Below are 20638 nucleotides of genomic sequence, written 5' to 3' on the forward strand. Positions count from 1 at the left end.
AACGATTTCGAGATGTTTTAGATGGTACCTCGTGAAATTTAGGCCATGTCCGTTCATATAAGGTGGTCAGGGAAGCCTTTCAGTGCATCGGTAACTACAGTAGGCGGAAATACCTCTTGGGGGAGCAAAAATGTGACGCGCTGTATCAGCCGCGGCGTACGCACATTATCAGTCACGGTGTGTTTATGTGTTGTGAACTATTTTGCTTATATCGGTTTTAATTCAACAAAGAAAACCGGTGTATCTGTATTAGCAGCATGAAATGGTAAATCTGCTCACTATCTGATCGCTTGGCGTAGGGAGTAAAACATAAAGCATAAGAGCGCATGCTCGTTCACGGCCAACCTAGGGCAACCATGAAACATCTAAGCGGCAGGCGCTGTCAAATATTTGTGATGCACCGGCATCGTTCTCGCGCATTTCAAGTCTAGTAGGCTTCAAATGACCATATGTCTACGCTAGCCTTCCTGCATGAGGCCGATGGCGTTGCTCAACACAGAGATCACTGCGGTTGGTGAACCAGCAAGGTACATATGTAAGCTGTGCGCTTCGGCATTGCCTTTTTTGCCTGTATACAGCCATAATATATGAGAGGGATCGCATAAAAAGAATGCGATGCGTATTTCTGAGGAAAAAATTTCTGTAATACGTGTGAGAGCGTCGTAGAGAACGGAACGAACACAACCGAAAAAAAAAAATTCGTTTATCAGCCTCTTTCTCGAAAAAGCAAGAGAAAACGGGCTAACACCGCAATACGACCTGGCATAGTCACGCCGCACAACATTTATAATTATATAACCGCTGAAGCCGTATGCTTGGACCATGCGGTATATAGAGCAAAGATATCTGTAGTCCAGCACCTACCACTGCTTAGGACGCTTGCGCAGTTCGTAAACAGTCCCTTTGCTGGACAAGCTTAATTCAGACTGTAAGGTATGCTGCTATTACTTGCCAAAAATATTTTATTGAGGGGCGGAAACCTCATCCATCGAACGAAGTAGTCACGCAATGTAACCTGCAGCGAACAGTTTGAACGCTTGTACCCACGGTACCCACGCTGTTACGATCGTCGCGTATGTTTCATGGCTCCTAAACCGCAGCTTAGAAATAGAGGATAACACTGCAATAAGGTCACATTAGTGATTGGAACATTCAGAAATACACAATTGATCTCCGAGGCTGATTGCAGACTCGAATATGCACGCACACATCGCGCTGCGTGTTCCGTCCACCTCAACGCCAACAGAAATTCCGGCCATGACCCCTTAACCCCTTCAGCACGTCTCACAGCAACGTTTACCACGTAGAAGACGCACGTCATACTAAACAGACCGCACGACCGCGAAAACAAACGCCAGAACCTACCGCCGAGCGTATACCTGCCATGCAAAAGACAAGCTTTCACCCAAGCCAGTATGGCGCTGCTCATAAGCGGCGCCACTGCGTTCACAATTTGGCGGCGCCTACGAAAAAAAAAACGGTCTATAAGGGCCCTGTAATTCTTACGGGGCTTTAGCGGTGCACGGAGGCGAAAAGGCATAGACACAACAATGCGCGTCATGATTCAAGTTTACGTGGCGACGTCGCACGGTTCACGAGAACAGTCAACCGCATTCACACACGTGCACCCACTACGCTCGATGTTGGTGTGCCGCGATATTACATCGCGCTGGCAGCCCGAACACGATCGAGGAGACTCGCTGACATGATCCATACCGCCGCTTTAGAATGTCACGACAGTTGCACTGGCTCGTAGCACTGAACCACAAAACAGTCGTCGTGTAATCGCTACACGACAAACGCACTAAGCGGCAAGACTGTTGGCGCACTCGTTTCCACACACATACAGGATGTTTAGTTGCCGTGAGGGTCGCACGTTTCAGCGACGTTATGTTGAAACTTTTCGGTCCAAGCCACTGTCAGCCTTCTTTTTTTACCCGAATTCATCGTTCAAAGTAACCGCTATGTGTCCGCTGCACACTTACGAGCAAAATAATTAACAGAGCAAAGAGGATTAAGCGCAAGCAATCACCAAGGCTCGCGCGCAGTTCGGGCCCTTCTTTCGTTTTTCGCCACAGTCAGGCACCAGTAGCGTTTTATTTCCGCGCGTGTGCAGATATTTTTTTCGCCTCACGAATGCCGCGGTTTCGCTTGGGCGCCGTCTGCTACAGGAACGTCCTAGGTGGCGCGCGCGGCAGATGTCGCTAATGTCGCTACCTTGTACTGCCACCGAAACCGGGGAGTTTCCCCCCGCTGCTTGAGCTCCTTGGCGTTATCTTTTGCGCGTTCTGCCGGCGATAGCAACACACTCCCGTGTTATTTATTTTTTTATTTATTTATTTACAAATACTGCAGGCCCTATTCGGGCCCAAGCAGGAGTGGTTACATTAATAGTAACAAAACAAGGCTGGAAATAATAAAAAAAGAAATAGAATACAGAACAATAATAAAGATATATAAAATATAATATACAGGAACATCAGCCTTTGAAATTTAGACTTATCAACATAAATACGATATAGGAACAACAGTTGTAGTTTGCAACTCAACAACAAGTACTGACAAACGATGTACACACAACAGGTCACTCAATTCAGCATTTTCACCTAATTTTATTACAAAACACAGACAATGATTAATTAATTGCTTTCCCTATGTGCATGCTATTAATCAAAAGAAAAACCATTCACAAGATGAACGAACGATTGTGTGGTATTAGCGCTAACTATTTCTTGTGGCAATTTATTCCACAATGAAATAGCATGAGGAAACAGGGAATATTGATGCATGCTAAGGTGACTGAAGGGTTGCCTAACTGTTTTGTTGTGTTGTGTACGGGAAAGCGTATTGACGGCTCGGTTATGTGACGTTCACGCTGTATGTTGAAGTGACCATGGTAAAGCTGATAGATAAATTTTAATCTGGATACCATTCTGCGCTGATCGAGTTTTTTCACCTTCGCTTTATCGCGAAGAACTGATACGCTCGAAAAGCGCGAATAGGTAGAATAGATGAACCTCAAGGCCATGTTCTGCACCCTTTCTATTTTTTTAATTAAATATTGCTGATACGGACTCCAGATTAGGTCCGCATATTCTAATTTTGGCCTAATGAGAGCTTTGTATGCTGTTAACTTTACAGCAGGTGACGCATGACGTAGTTTTCGTTTTAAAAATGCCAGCTTTTTCAGTGCGTTACTGCAAATATTATCTATATCGGGTTCCCAACTTAAATTACTTGTGAGTGTAACACCCAAATACTTCACCTGGTTAGTTTTCTTAATATAAGCATTTTTAATGGTGTAAGCAAATTGTAAAGGTTCTTTTTTGTTACTAAATGTTATGCTTGCCGTTTTCGAAGTATTGAGTTTCAAGCCCCATTTATCACACCATGCACTGATTGAATGCAATGCATCATTTAGTCTGACTTGATCAGCGTGTTGATTTATGCTGGAATAAACGACACAATCGTCCGCAAACAGTCGGATCTTTACAGGAGGTTGCACTGAAAAATAGATATCGTTGATATAGATCAGAAACAACAATGGACCGAGCACCGACCCTTGTGGTACCCCTGAGTGTACATCTAGTGTATCAGAGATGCAGTCGTTAACGGTCACGTATTGTTTCCTTGAAGCTAAGTAACATGCTATCCAGCGAACAACGTTGTCTTCAATACCAATAGCATGCAGTTTAGTTACTAAATCATCATGTGGAACAACGTCGAACGCTTTTGAAAAATCTAAAAACACGGCGTCAATCTGACCCTTCAAATTTAGGGAATTTGCGAAATCATCGGTTATCTCGGCCAGCTGAGTTGCAGTGGACAGACCGGACCTAAAGCCATGTTGATTGTCATGAAGCAGTTGGTTATTTTCTAGATGTATCATAATCGCCTTAAATATAATATGTTCTAATATCTTACAAATTGTGGATGTTAGGGAAACTGGTCTGTAGTTGTTTAATTCTAATGGTGATCCAGTCTTGTAAATTGGGACTATCCTTGCGGAGCGCCAGTCATCGGGTATCACACAAGATTCTAACGAGACTGTGTATATTTTATACAAATATTCTGCTACCCAGGTCGCATATCTGTTAAGAAAAACGTTTGATATTTCGTCAGGACCGGGGGATTTTTTTATATCAAGTGTACGCAAAAGGTGAAGAATGCCCTCTTTGCTTAAGTTTACTTCAGGCATTGGTTCAAGAAGTGCATAAGATGGCAAATGTGCGTGTGACGCCGTCAGCGTGAAAACGGACTGGAAGAATGCGTTGAATTTTTCAGAAATTATGGAGGGGTCATCGATGATTACGCCCGATTCTTTTATTTCTGTGATACCGCTTTTATCTTTGGACAAATAACGCCAAAATTTTTTGGGTTGTTCTAACATGAAAGAGGACAGAGTGCAGGAAAAAAATTGGTTTCTTGCTGCGTGCACTTTTTCCTGAAATGTTTGTACAAGACTTGGAAGCTGTTCTTTGTCACCACGTTTACGACAGCGTTTAATCTTGCGTTTTAGATGAATCAAATCACGATTCATCCATGGGTAGTCCCTGTTGACACGTTTCTTTTTTAAAGGCACATAACTGCGCTCACAATGAAGTATCATTTCTTTAAAACATGACCACAACTCCTTAACATCTCTTATTTCATTAAAATATGGGAACATAGATTCCATATAGCTGACTACTGCATTGTCATCCGCATGCGTGTAGTCCCTGATAAAAATGTCAGAAGGCTTGACGGGTGATAGTGAGCCAGAAATAGGACATGTTAACACGAGTAACTTATGATCAGATATCCCATCTCTGATACTAACAGAGCAGTTTGGGAGCGAACTGCTTGCAAACGCAAGGTCAAGAATAGAAGAATGGGAAATCCTGGTAGTTTCGGAAACAAGTTGGTTTAAGGAAAAGGTAAACGCAGTTAGTAGTAGAGGCTCAGCATTTTTAGAATCCTTGCCGTCATGGGAAAGACTGGACCAATTAATGCCGGGTAAGTTGAAATCGCCAGTGATAAGGATGTTCGAACGTGAATTGGTATTTCGCAGCAAGTAATCATATAGTGCTTCTATATACTCAGGGGGAGCATTCGGAGGACGATAGACACCACCCAAAGTTATATTCTTATCGAAAAATTTCAATTTGCACCATATGCTCTCGTGATTGTTGATACCGACTAAGCGAGTAAATTTAATGTTGTTTTTTATCGCGATTGCAACACCGCCACCACGTGATCCTCTGTCTCTACGGATTAGCGTGTAGGAAGATGGAACTATTTCAGTATTTTGCACATCTGAATGTAGCCAGGTTTCTGTAATCACTAAAACATGTGGCTGATAAGTCAAAATTACATCTTCAAGTAACTGTACCTTATTAAGAACACTGCGTGCATTGAGTGAAACAAGCCGGAGCGTCTTGCTAGACACTTGTCATTTCTTAGCGCTCTGACGGGTGGTCGCACGAGTGGACTGAGAAGGCAACTGTTGGGATGTCGCAGACGCAGTGGATTGGGATAACTCTACTCTGCAATTTCTAAGTGTGTCCCATACATACAGCTTGCCATCGACTTTCAGCTTATCAAAAACGAGGGAAACTTTAGAACCACTGTCCTTTGCTTCAGCGGCAGACCGCCATAATTTCGCACGTATATCGCGAATCTTTTTAGAAAAGTCCTCCGAAATGGCTATTTCCGTACCTTTTAATTTGAAGCAGGAAGACAGAACCTTAGTTTTGTCGATGTAGTTATAAAACCTCAGAATGATAGGACGCGGGCGCTGTGCGTTTTTGGCGCCAATTCTGTGGATGCGCTCTATGGAATTGATTTCAACACCAAGGATGTTCTTGAAAATTTGTTCGTTTACTTTCCGTTCCAGTTCTTTTGAGTCTTCTCCGTCTTTTTCTTTTACGCCATAAACCAAAATGTTGTTACGCCGACTTCTATTTTCGAGGTCTTCGACTTTTGCAGTTAACTCAAGAACTAGTTTAGTAGTGTTTTTGCAAGCTTCATCACACTTCTCCAACCTTTTCTCGCTTTTCTCGATTCGGCAAAGTTCTTGCTCAATAGTTGTAATCTTAGCTTGAATACCTTCGACCGTTGATTCAACCTGTTTCAAGTTTGTTGTCAGTGCGACTAGAGTCTTATTTGTCTTGGTTTGCTCTTTCAAAATTTTTTTTGAGTAATTCACTGTTTAAGTGCGTCTCGGACTCAGAATCAGAAGGACCAGGATTTAGTTCTATATCGCCGGAGGTTACTAGTAACAATCTGATCACATGCACGCAATCAAACAATAAACAGAGCAAACACTGGGGGCTTGGCAACACCGTCAATGTGGCTGAATCGTCTCTAATAGAAGAAATTAAATATTTGTCACCAACCTGGACAAAAAGAATTGGGATAAGCATCCGTCTGCCAGCGGTGTCACCAAGCCCACTGAAAGAATCTTCCAACAGGCTCCGGTATTTATACTTGAATTCGCCAGTATCCAATGATGTCAGCGAGTTGATAAGATGATACGCCTGGTGCACATAGGGCGTCGGATCTTGAAGGTTGCTTGACGATACCGCGATGATCCTGTCAGCTGGCGCATGCTCGTCAGAGGAAGCCATTTCCACGGCAGGGTCCCTCGATCCTACGGCGAAATGCGCCCACCAAGCAATCTGGACAAAAAGAATTGGGATAAGCATCCGTCTGCCAGCGGTGTCACCAAGCCCACTGAAAGAATCTTCCAACAGGCTCCGGTATTTATACTTGAATTCGCCAGTATCCGATGATGTCACCGAGTTGATAAGATGATACGCCTGGTGCACATAGGGCGTCGGATCTTGAAGGTTGCTTGACGATACCGCGATGATCCTGTCAGCTGGCGCATGCTCGTCAGAGGAAGCCATTTCCACGGCAGGGTCCCTCGATCCTACGGCGAAATGCGCCCACCAAGCAATCTGGACAAAAAGAATTGGGATAAGCATCCGTCTGCCAGCGGTGTCACCAAGCCCACTGAAAGAATCTTCCAACAGGCTCCGGTATTTATACTTGAATTCGCCAGTATCCGATGATGTCACCGAGTTGATAAGATGATACGCCTGGTGCACATAGGGCGTCGGATCTTGAAGGTTGCTTGACGATACCGCGATGATCCTGTCAGCTGGCGCATGCTCGTCAGAGGAAGCCATTTCCACGGCAGGGTCCCTCGATCCTACGGCGAAATGCGCCCACCAAGCAATCTGGACAAAAATAATTGGGATAAGCATCCGTCTGCCAGCGGTGTCACCTAGCCCACTCTTGACAGTTGCTCGTCGCGTTTTGGACAAGCGTGAGTCCGAAAGAAGGCTTAAATTGTTGCGGGGCCATAATTGTCACAAACTTGTCGCAGTAAGATTCAGTACGCACCAAACTCTTTCACCACGGCCTAGCTACTTTTCGCTGCGTCACGACATGTGCCTCATAAGTAACAAAAGTACCGAAAATAATTTTCAACAACGTTCGGCGTCACAGAAAGCGCCAGGAACTTGTCTAGTCAGTGCATTAAAGAGCGAAACTGCGCACCACGGCCGAGCTGCTTTTCGCTAACCGCGTAAAAGCGCCAGGCGCGCTCACTGCGCTTGAAAAGTACCACAAAAACTGACGCAATTAGTAACAATAATGTTGGGGGCCAGAGAAAGCGCCAAAACCTGTGGCAGTAAGATTCAGTATACGCGACACTGCGTCACAGCACCCTTTGCGACTCGCGTGCTCAAAAACTAGCGAAATAAGATAAAGTAGTATTGGGGCTCATAGAAAACGCCGCAAACGTGTCCCAATACGATTCAACGATTCATTAATTCAAATTAACTGCGCCATGACGGCCGCGCTGCTTTTCGTTAACTGCGTCACAAGTCTAGCCTAGGTGCCGTTCCGTAAGCCTAATTGCGTGAAATGCGTCGCAGACTGTCGAACAATATTTCTCACCTTGCCATAGTCCAATGGTGCAGCGGTGTCATGTCGAAGTTCGGAAGGAACGCATGAATTCGCCTGGAGCCCACCAAACCAAGCTAAATCTAAAAATAGAAAAGCAGGCAGACGGGTGAACCAACAGGCAAACGCTCAGTTGCACGGCCGGTCTCGCTCGCTTCGGCGGTGTGTCTGACGAATGACGCAAGCATCTGGCTCGTCATTCGCCAATTCGCCTGTCGCTAGGCAACGGAAGTAAGCCGCAAAGTTTTATTGTAATTTATACGCAGATATTTTTACTTTTCCCGGGAAAGAATAAAAAAAAAAAACAAAGCAATTTCTGTTAATCTCATTTCACATTCTTCTTTTTTTGATGCTCGCGGCACCAAACAGTCGGCGTTAATACTATAGCATCACGTATTTTCTGTTTCCAATTTTCGCCGAGTGTCCGCTCTTGTTAAATTCCCTTCTCTATGGTGAAACTCGAGATTCTCGACTCGGCCTCGCCTCATCTCAGCCGCAGCTTCAGAGCGGTGTTCCGGACCAGTTCAGCAGCGACGCATCGCTTCTCGCTTGGCAGTATACGGCGCTCTTCGAGTCCTGGTAAGCCACTTGTTCTTCGCACGTACGGACTTCCTTCGGTCTTGCCGTGGCAGCAGCACGTACGCACGGAGTAGAGGAGGCGTGAGGTACGTAGCCGCGCCGGCTGTTGTGAGATTTTATTCGTCTGTGACGTCACGGCTCCGCCCTACGCGCGTGAGGTGTGAGGATGTTACGTGGCTCGGTGCTGTCGCAAGTGGTTGCTAGGCAACGCGAGGCGGCGCACAGCTGGGCTGACTTTTCTGGTACGCTCCACGGCGGCACTAAAAGCTTAAACAGCTCCGCTGTTAAAATAGCAGTTCATCTGGTTAAAACTGCCAACAAGAGTCGCGGGCGCACCATGCAACTGAAGCAAAACCATAACAAATTTTACTGCACAGAGTTTCTGCGAGAAAAACTGGGCGTCCGTCAGAGTCCGCGCAACGAAAGCGCGCTCGCTAGCAGACGACGCTCTTGACAGCGACAGCAAAATTGAAGACGTCATGTTGTATAACCCATGCCTCAGATATGTATACATAGCAAAAAGGTGTCAATATAAATTTGGAGGTGAAAAAATTCGCAGTTGCGCCCGAAGTCGAAGCGCCGATTGCGCTAGCAAATTAGTATATAGCTGTGCGAAGTAAGGATAGTAGTTTTATCGGCCATATAAACTTGTAATCATTCGTTTACTAATTAAATTAACAATGATAGAAAGTGTAAGCGCGACTCAATGAGGACGTAGAAAGAAAAAGACACACAGAGACAGCGCTCTTTTCTTGTCTCTGCTTCTCTGTACGTCCTTGTTCAGTCACGCTTACACATTCTATCATGGATTCAAAACAACTAGCCCATCAACATGTTTTAACTAAATTCACCAGCGCGGTGTCACGCGCGCACAAGTAAACATGAACCCATCCCTTTCAATGACAGCTGAAACTGTCTCTGAAAATGCTGGAGTTAGGAATAGTGGCAGCAGCCGCGAGCCAATTGAGCTCCGTGCATCTGTCGCTTCAATGCGAACGAAACGTCGAAAGCACAGCGCATACGAAGCTACCAGCACTACGTGCACTCTGCAAACTCGCAGATCGCTTTGAAGATGAGGCCCGGGCGGGCTCGCACTTTGGCCACATCGCAGATCGCTTTCAAGACACACAAGCGCCGGCAACGCATCCCCACGGCTTCCGCCGAAGGCGTCTTCTACGGCGTCCGCGATTCGCGTGGCCAACGCCGTAGTAGACGCCGTGGTTGCCTCCACTCTGTATGGAGCGGCAGGCGAGCAGGACATCGAGGCGTGCGTCTAAAAAATCTCTCACGTGATTTGATCCTACGTGCCTAGGAACAGAAGGCGATTGAGTGGCGCCTAGCAACATCGTGGCGTGTTCATCCTCGGCTTAATCGTTCTCTGGCCCGCGCGGAACGCGCATTCAATGTCGCTTATGTGATTGTGCTTGCGTTGCTTGTGTGTTCGTTGTTGGTTCTGTGTTACTTCGCAGAAAGCCGTGAGTTAGTGGTGGTGCGGCAGTGCGGCTTTGGCCTCGGTGAGCTCTGGTATACCTGTATACTTCCTTGAGAAATCGGCGGTGGTGACAATCGAAGTGGCCTAGCGGCCTAGCGCCTCGAGCGGCAGCGAAGTTCTGCGAAACCGCGATGAGGCGTCGCCGTGTCCAACTTTGCTCAACGGACATCGATGGATGCGCTGCTCGCTACAAGTCATGTACTGCGTCGACCGCCCACTGTTCAGCGCTGAATGCGTGTGCTTGGTGTGCTGTGCTTGAAACGAGTGGTGCAGCGTGGAGGAGCAGGGTGGCTTGGGGGCTCCATTCACAGACATGTGCTCCAGTTTTGGTCTCATTAGCGGCTGTCGCCGGATTGCCTAGTATGAAGTTTACGCTGCTAACACACAGCATCTTCACGTTTTTCCGTGTTATAGATGTCATTTGCATGACGACCGAGTTGAAAACGAGGCAAATGCGTTAAAGAGTACTTTATGCTTTCCCTTGAGTTTTCTGTTTTTGTGCTTTTTATTATGGATCCTCCACAGAAACTACGCCAGTGCCGAAATTGAGCTTGTTGGTTTCAGGTCAAATGGTTGTTACTAACAGGACAGTGTAATAAACGACCAAGGGCTTGGAGGCATCCAGTCACATTGCTTGTCTCATGGTGTCGCTTCATGAGCACCGTGAGCCTCCAGACCAACTAGGAAGGGAGGTTTCTTGCAATTGCTTCTGAACTGTATTGCCACCAAACCAACAGTGATCTCAATGACAACTTTTGGACAGTAGAATGCTTGCAGCCAGCAAATCTAAGAAGGAAGCATTCAGGATGTGCGTAGTAGGCCTTTTGAAGCTGGCAGGATGGCTGTTGGGGATTTGCCTGTCTGCCCTCTTTATGGATACAGAAAGATGATTTCCTCTTTGAGAGGGATTGTTTCAGAGGTCGTTACATGGCAACAGTGCGGGGGGTTTCGTAGCAGAGAAGCTTGTCTTTGCCCACTGTCGCCCCTGTGAAGTGCCCACTTTTTGGACGCAAAGTGCTCTCCACGCATGCATGCATTTTTAGCTTGTAAAGACGTCTATTACCCCTTGCCTCAAGCTAGTCTCTGCTGGTGTCACCCGAGAAGGCATTGGGAAGTATGTCGATGCACACTTACAAAACACTGTTGCTACCAGTGAAATCAAAATAATGGAGCTGTTTTTTTGTCTACAGAAGGCATATATAGTTGGTCGTCCATAGCCTGCGCAATAAGACTTGTTCGCATGCTATGACAGACACCTGCCTGAGAACCTTAGCACAGTGTCTATATGTAAAAACTTTCTGATGTGTTGATGACTTCTCTTTATCACACTGCCTGATCAAGCCAACAACTGGCTCAACCAGATGTTCAACAGGCTTCCCATTAGTTTTCCCGGTATCTCCTTTACCAGGGTGCTGCTCGTAGATATCTGTTTTCTTGACCTTACGCTGCACTTCAACCACGGCCACACCTGCTGAACCTATATCATGCGATCAAAAAAGTGCTATACATCATGTTGCTCCAAACTCATGACATGTGCTACAAGGCCTTGAAGGACACCCTCATTTATTTGTGCCCTCATCATACTGTACGAAGCTTCGCATGATAAGTGCGAAAATTAAAATCTGCTGGTTTTTCAGTGTTATTCCTGTCCAGCTTCCTGAAAGCTATCCTGAGTGTTTCAAAAGCAATAGACTGCTGGCGGACAAGAAGTACATAAAGCAAGGGCCGTTATAACCACATATGCCACACAAAATGAAGGCCACTGAGTGTACAGCCGGTTTACATCATATCCAACAAGCTTGGTTCTCCCTTTGCAAGTGAGTAAACTCAACTTGCCCCGAAGACATTGCCTGTGACAAACTATGTGCAAGATGCTGTGTCCCCTGCAAAGCTGAAGATGTCTACGAGATCCTGACACCCCGCAACGGCTTCTACAATAAGCAAACAGGCTACTATAAAAATGACTGTCTTTACTAATATGCTAATAACATGAAAACGGGCACAAATTTGGCTATTCATTGGGTCCAACTCCAGGTGCAAGCCACTCTTCCACCAGACGTGTGTTGCTTACAGGAACTGGAGCTACACAATTGCGGATAAAAACATGTGTGAAAGTATATTCTGCACAAGCAGTGCTACCTGCAGTGCTGGTACTCTACAGCCAAAATTCATGGGTGCACCACCATGCAAAGGTACTACTCTTGAATTATTAACTTCTATTTATTATATTTACGGTGGCCATATATTGCACGCACATATAATCCACATTGTGTGCAATATGGTTAAATGATGTGAACTATGATAGCCATTCCTAATTTGAAATGCAACAAAAGAGCAGATATAGGCAACAAATTGTAATTCAAAAAGAAAGACAACCAGTGCACAGGATAAGTGACAGACTTCCTTTTACTGAAAAAAAAATATGTCACATGTGACACATGTCACCAGCAGTGGGTAGCAACCTTGCAAGCTTGGGTGACACAGGCAAAAGTTAGCAAAATGCTACAATTATAATAAAATGTAAAACGGCCTTGGACAAAAACAAAACGACATCATATTGTACAGAATGAAAGGGCAAGACTCCATCCAAGAACACTCTATGGCACTACATACTTGACATAGTCTAAAAAATTTTAACACGCCGTACCCATAAAACACAAAAGCAAGAAACACAGAGAACGCGCCTTAAAATGCAATATGCACAGCCTGAAACCAAGAAGAAACAACCCAAAAAAGGTTTCGCGAAGTCTTTCAATGATTAAAATTGTCAATCTGTCTCATCATCATCATCATCAGCCTGGTTACGCCCACTGCAGGGCAAAGGCCTCTCCCATATTTCTCCAACAGCCCCGGTCATGCACTAATTGTGGCCATGCCGTCCCTGCAAACTTCTTAATCTCATCCGCCCACCTAACTTTCTGCCGCCCCCTCCTACGCTTCCCTTCTCTTGGAATCCAGTTCATAATCCTTAATGACCATCGGTTATCTTCCCTTCTCATTACATGTCCTGCCCATGCCCTCATTTCTTTTTCTTGATTTCAACTAAGATATCATTAATTCGCGTTTGTTCCCTCACCCAATCTGCTCTTTTCTCATCCCTTAACGTTACACCTATCATTCTTCTTTCCATAAGTCGTTGCTACGTCCTCAATTTAAGTAGAACGCTTTTCGTAAGCCTCCAGGTTTCTTCCCCGTACGTCAGTATTGGTAAGACACAGCTGTTACATACTTTTCTCTAGAGGGATGACGGCAACCTGCTGTTGATGATCTGAGAATGCCTGCCAAACGCACCCCAGCCCATTCTTATTCTTCTGATTATTTCAGTCTCATGATCCGGATCTGCGGTCACTACCTGTCCTAAGTAGATGTATTCCCTTACGACTTCCAGTGCCTCGCTGCCTATTGTAAATTGCTGTTCTCTTCCAAGACTGTTAAACATTACTTTAGTTTTCTGCAGATTAATTTTTAGACCCACTCTTCTGCTTTGCCTCTCCAGGTCAGTGGGCATGCATTGCAATTGGTCCCCTGAGTTACTAAGCAAGGCAATATCATCAGCGAATCGCAAGTTACTAAGGTATTCTCCATTAACTTTTATCCCTATTTCTTCCTAATCCAGGTCTCTGAATACCTCCTGTAAACACGCTGTGAATAATATTGGAGAGATCGTATCTCCCTGCCTGACGCCTTTCTTTATTGGGATTTTGCTGCTTTCTTTATGGAGGACTATGGTGGCTGTGGAGCCGCTATAGATATCTTTCAGTATTTTTATATAGGGCTCGTCTACACCCTGATTCCGCAATGCCTCCATGACTGCTGAGGTTTCGAGAGAATCAAATGCTTTCTCGTAATCAATGAAAGCTATATATAAGGGTTGGTTATATTCCGCACATTTCTCTATCACCTGATTGATAATGTGAATATGATCTATTGTTGAGTAGCCTTTACGGAATCCTGCCTGGTCCTTTGCTTGGCAGAAGTCTAAGGTGTTCCTGATTCTATTTGCGATTACCTTAGTAAATAGTTTGTAGGCAACGGACAGTAAGCTGATCGGTCTATAATTTTTCAAGTCTTTGGCATCCCGTTTTTTATGGATTAGGATTATGTTAGCGTTTTTCCAAGATTCCGGTACGCTCGACGTCATGAGGCATTGCGTATACAGGGTGGCCAGTTTCTCTAGAACAATCTGCCCACCATCCTTCAACAAATCTGCTGTTACCTGATCGTCCCCAGCTGCCTTCCCCCTTTGCATATCTCCCAAGGCTTTCTTTACTTCTTCCGGCGTTACCTGTGGGATTTCGAATTCCTCTAGACTATTTTCTCTTCCATTATCGTCGTGGGTGCCACTGGTACTGTATAAATCTCTATAGAACTCCTCAGCCACTTGAACTACCTCATCCATATTAGTAATGATATTGCCGGCTTTGTCTCTTAACGCATACATCTGATTCTTGCAAATTCCTAGTTTCTTCTTCACTGCTTTTAGGCTTCCTCCGTTCCTGAGAGCATGTTCAATTCTATCCATATTATACTTCCTTATGTCTGCTGTCTTACGCTTCTTGATTAACTTCGAAAGTTCTGCCAGTTCTGTCTGCCAATCTGTCTCGTCACTCTTAATGAACCTGCACAGCTGAACAGGAAAGAAAGCCCAGTAGCAGGGCCGCAGAAAATGTCATCAACTTACCAAGGATACCTCCGATTTAGTTGTGGTCTGACTTTGCACAATAATTGTGTATAAGCTTTTCTTGTTTAGAATGGTTTAGCAGATAGGGAAGAAATGGCCGTGAGAGCACCAGGTGTATGCATAGTCTATGCACAAAAAGCCATTGCTTTCTTACTTTCTTTCTCTACTACTATTCACGAGTATTTGTGTGCCTTAATAACAGCTAACATCCTACAGCAAAACACAAAATTGGGCAAGTTGTGCCATAAAGAAAATTGCAGTTTCACTCATAATGCGAAACAATGATGAAGTAGCTGGTGAAATATGCGCAGGAAGCTTGCTTCATGCGGTGTTTGTTGAAGTGAACACTTGCCAATGCAAGTCAGTAATCTCCTTTAAAGAAGTAACATAAGTGCGAGTCGTATTTAATTATGGGTGTTGTGCCTCCCAGTGTTGAAGTGAAAAGACTCAACTTTTCTTCCACTTTCAAATCCGGACTTCGCCACTGGTCTCCAGCGAAACAACCCTTTAGCTTTTTACTGCTGCATTCATCTTGGTTTCCTCAAATCTATCTTTGGCCTACCCATTGCTAGGTCTCGCGCTGTGCTTGAGGAAAACAAGACACCAACAGCCCCATCCACTAAACCTGAGAAGCCAAGCACTAGAAGAAGATTAATGAAGCAGATGCACCCAATCACTGTCATTGCATGTAGAAGAAAATTTAACATAGGACTGCCTTCACAAGTGGGAAGGTGATGTGTCAGAACTTGAAGGCGTGGACTCCAGCTCTATATACAGTACGCAGACATTGAGCAGGTGTTAGCCAATCAAGGCACCTGTTGTCTAGATCGCACTCTCCAGGATCAGTATTCACCACGACTGCACCTTCAGCAGAGTGGCTGAGATGTAGAATTGTGGCCTGCCAATCTTTTGATTGTATGTTTGAATACTTGGAAGTTGTCATTGCAGCACAATAACAACTTTATTTGCAACATTCTAGCAAGAAATTTGGGAATTACAGTGACAACACCAGTAGACATCAGAACAACGAGGGGAGTTAGCCCATAGCAGCTATTGCTGTAAGAAAGAAGACTAGCATAAGCATAAGAATTGAGATGGTTAGTGGTCCACTACTTTGGTGCTACACTTAGTGGTCTCGAATGAGTTCAAGAAGCAAGCATTTAGCCCAGAAAGAATATTACGCTTAACAGCTGTATCTAGTTGTATAATTTTGCCTATGCAGCTTTATATAACCCTGTCCACACTTACCTAAAGCACATGAGTGACATCCTGAAAAAAAAAGAGTTTTTGATATTGCTTCGGAGAAAATTAATCTGTTTAGGCCTAACAGTATTTATACGTACGGCACATACCTGCATTCGGTATACCTTATTACCAACTGTTAAGTCGTCTTCTTTCCTCAGCCAATCCCTCCTGCAACCAAATGTGCTGGCCCGGGTTTTACCTGCATTTCCTCCCGTGAAGTTGGTAAAAGTCTTTGGCTGTTTACTGTAACTTCATATTGCTACACGCTTGTGGTATTTCTTTATTTGCACGAGGCGCGTGGGCGCCATCACTCCAGAAAAGAGTAAGAAGAACGAAACTGGGCTCGTGCTGTGAATCTAACCGGTCAGCGCTGCAGGCGCTGTTGTGAATATAACCTGTAAATAGTTGCTCGTCTTACTGACTCGTCCTTCGCGTAACAATGTGGTGAAGGTAGAACGTTACCCGTGCTCGCCACGGAGCTGCGAAGCAGCCGCACCATCATCTTCTCAGCCATGGCGTCCGATGGACCCACCTTTTCGCCACCTACACCTGTAGCGCCATCCACAACGTACGTTACGGTTCCTAGTCTCCGTGATCCTGGGAAATTCTCCGCCCAAAATGGCGTTGACGTCGACGACTGGCTCAGCATGTATGAGCGTGTTAGCCAAAGCCACCACTGGGACCCTACCATCATGCTTGCCAATGTGATCTTTTATCTGAACGGGACACAGCGTGTCTGGTTTCACACCCATGATGTCGAGCTCTCCAGCTGGGGCATTTTCAAAGAGAGGCTTCGTGACCTATTCGGCAGCCCGTCATATCGCCAACAGGCTGCGCGAAAAGAGCTTGCCACCCGTGTCCAGTCGTCGACCGCATCGTATGTCTCCTACATACAGGAAGTGCTCGCGCATTGCTGGAAAGTCGACGAGCAGATGACCGAGGTTGACAAGGTGGGCCATATCCTAAAAGGCATCGCGGACGACGCCTTCAATTTGCTCGTCTCTACCGTCCTCGCCATCGTCAAAGAATGCCGCCGCTTCGAGGTAGCCAAAAGCCGCCGCGTTGTCCCACAGTTTTCCCGGCTCCCCAACACCACTGCCACGTCCTCTTGCTCCGTTCTTACCGCCACACGACCATTTCAAGAGAACGTCACACGTATCGTTCGCCATGAGACTGAAGCGGCGAGTCCGGCCCCACTTCATCCACGACCCCTTGATGGTACCTTCGACCAAGCGGTTCCCGCTATTTCCGTTATTCAAGCAGTTGTGTGGCAAGAAATTGCAAACCTTTGCATCCCTACTGCCTGCTCTGCCTCCCGACCTGATTCGGCACACATTCCCATTCCCACAACCTGTAATGACCAGTATTTGGCTTCCAGGCCACACGTGTAATCCTGCTGAATGGCAAACCCCGTACGACAAACCGATCTGCATCCGCTGCCACCACGTTGGTCATGTAGCCCGCCACTGCCGTACCACCTGGATGCCGCCGTACTGGAGCTCCTTCCCTGGTCCTCGCCCATACGCCTACGCTCGCCATTATTCTCCATGCCGTCTGTGCCCTACTTCCGATGCTCCGGACAGCCACTCGTCCGTGCCATCGCCGTCGCTCCCCGTCACCCCAATCTCGCCGCTTTTCTTCGCCACACCGACGGACGGAAAACTAGGCTATGCAGCTCTTGGGGGTATTGCTGCATCACGTTCGCCCTTGTCCAAATCCTCCGTTGACGCTCGTCACCAACATGGACCTAATTAAAGTAGACGTCGATTGTATTCCGTTTACGGCATTAATTGATACCGGAGCCCAAGTATCCATAATGAGCGCTAACCTATGTCGTCGCCTCAAAAAAGTTCTTATGCCTGCCATCACTCGAGCCGTCCGCGTCGCCAATGGCGCCATTGTTGCCGTCAGGGGTATGTGCACTGCTCGCATAGGAATTGCTGGCCGCCAAGGTCCAGTCCTGTTCACCGTGCTGACCACTTGCCCTCATGACCTAATCTTCGGCTCGACTTTCTGACGACGCATTCTGCCCTCATCGACTGTTCCACCGGTACGCTGTGCCTCGAGCTTCTTCCTCTTTCAGACGTTCGCCACGAACAACCGAACACCCTCTGCACTACAGCGTTTGTTCGCTTACCTCCAAAAGCCCCTACCTTCATCGAATTGGTCTCAAAGGCAACCGTGCCTGATGGCGACTATGTCGTCGCACTTATTCCTGATGTCCTCCTGGCGCGGGACGTCTTTGTGCCACACTCCGTCGTAACCCTTGCCGCTAATCGGATCTGTCTCCGCGTTATGAAGTTTGGCTTGACGAAGCAAGTGTTCGTCACTCGCTCTGGTCAGTGACAAACGGTCACGTCACTGCTTTTGCAGCCGACGCGTCCCCAGATCCTTTTGATTACCCGCAGGATGCCTTGAACCTCGACGGCCTATTACGTCCCATGGTCGCTCCGGACTTCGCACCTGACCAAGCCGCAGCCCTATATCGCATTTTGCTTTCCTACCACGACATATTTGACAATGCGTATCGACCATTTGGTCAGACCTCCCTTGTCAGACTTCCATCGGATCAACACTGGTGATGCTGTTCCCATTCACCGCCGACGGTATCGCGTGTCCACGGCAGAGCGGCAAGTTATTCAGCAGAAAGTAAACAAGATGCTCGCCAGAGGCACTGTTGAGCCCTCTTCGAGAATTTCGGCGTCGCCGGTCATGCACGTCAAAAAGAAAGATGGCACGTGGCGTTTCTGCGTTGATTACCGCCACCTAAACCGAACCACTGAAAAGGTCGTTTACTTTTTACCACGAATCGACGACGCTCTTGATTGCCTTTACGGTGCCACATACTTTTCGTCCATCGACCTTTGATCTGGTTATTGGCAGATTTCCGTCGATGAGCAAGACCAAGAAAAGACAGCTTTTATCACTCCAGATGGTATCTACGAATTCCGGGTTCTGCCGTTCGGTTTAAGCAATGCCCCGCCACGTTCGAACGGATGATGGACTCTCTGCTTCAAGCTTTCAAATGGTCAACTTGCCTTTGTTAGCTCGACAACGTCCTTGTGTATTCTCCTACATTTGAGACGCACCTTGAGAGCGTCGCAGCTATCCTTGACATCTTCCGCAAGGCTGGGCTCCAATTAAACTAATCGAAGTGCAACTTCGGGTGCCGACAGATTACAGTGCTAGGCCATCTCGTCGATGCTTCCGGAGTACAACCCGACCCGGAGAAGGTTCGAGCAGTAACGGATTTTACTGTGCCTCAGTCTGTCAAAGACGTCCGGAGTTTTGTGGGGCTCTGTTCTTATTTCAGAGCGTTCGTGAAGGATTTCACAGCAATCGCTCGACCACTCACTGAACTTCTGAAGAAAGACGTGCCTTTTACGTGGGGTTACCCCTCAGGCTGCCGTATTTTTACGCCTTATCACGATTCTCGCCAATCCACCGGTCTTGGCCCACTTTGACCCATCCGCACCTACAGAGGTCCAGTGGCCATGGGATCGGCGCCGTCTTATCGCAACGCCAACACGGACACGACCGCGTTATATCCTACGCTAGCGGGCTTCTGACAACTGCAGAGCGCAATTATTCGATCACCGAGCACGAATGTATTGCTCTCGTCTGGGGTGTTTCAAAGTACCTCCCATATTTATAGGACAAGCCCTTCTCAGTAATCACAGACCATCATGCGCTCTGTTGGCTTTCGTCGCTCAAGGATCCCACTGGCCGGCTCGGTCGTTGGGCCCTCCAACTACAAGCATATCCCTACAGAGAGACTTACAAGTCGGGACGCCAACAACTGGACGCAGATTGCCTCTCTCACTATCTAGCCGAAGACGCGACTTCTACGTCTGATACTGACACCGACACCTAAGTTCTCTCCGCTTTTCCACTGCTCCATGTCGCCGACGGGCAGCGCCGTAACCTGTCCTGGCGTATCATCATTGACCGCCATGAATCGTCACTTGCCGACAGTTTCCTTCGCTTATTCACACTTCAAGATGGCGTACTCTACCGCCACGACGTTCACCCAGACGGCCCTGCATTACTCCTTGCGATCCCTGAACGCCTTCGCTCGGCTGTTCTCCGCGAACTTCCCGACCTCCCTACTGCCGATCACCTGGGTGTGTCACGTACCTACGACCGGATTCGCCGGCGCTTCTTTTGGCCAGGGCTTGCTCGCTCCGTTCGAAGATATGTGGCTGCGTGTGAGAAATGCCAGCGACGCAAGACACCATCGACGCTCCCTGCTGAGTAGCTTCAACCACTCGACATTCTTGCGGAACCATTCTTTCGGGTTGGTTTGGACTTACTTGACCCTTTTCCTCTTTCTACCTCACGGAACAAGTGGGTCGCTGTGGCCACGGACAACGCCACGCGCTACGCCATCAGCCGAGCGCTTCGGCGTGGTTTATAAGATTCCCTTGTCATGTGGCAAAGTGTATGTAGGGCAGTCAGGCCGCTGTGTTAACGAGCGCCTTAGAAAACATGAGCGATCCATACCAACAGGCACAGGTTCTCTTTTGGCTCAGCATTGTAAAATATGCAAGTGCAAACCCATGTTTCCTGACACCACGATTTTGAAAAAGGGCCGTGACACCACTGCCCGAGAGTTATCGGAAGCATTCTTCATTCAGTCATTGGGGTCACGGTGCATTAGTGTGCCTTCCTTAACCTGTACAGCGCTG

The sequence above is a fragment of the Dermacentor variabilis genome, unplaced genomic scaffold (genome assembly GCF_050947875.1).
Source record: "Dermacentor variabilis isolate Ectoservices unplaced genomic scaffold, ASM5094787v1 scaffold_14, whole genome shotgun sequence".
NCBI lineage: Eukaryota > Metazoa > Arthropoda > Arachnida > Ixodida > Ixodidae > Dermacentor > Dermacentor variabilis.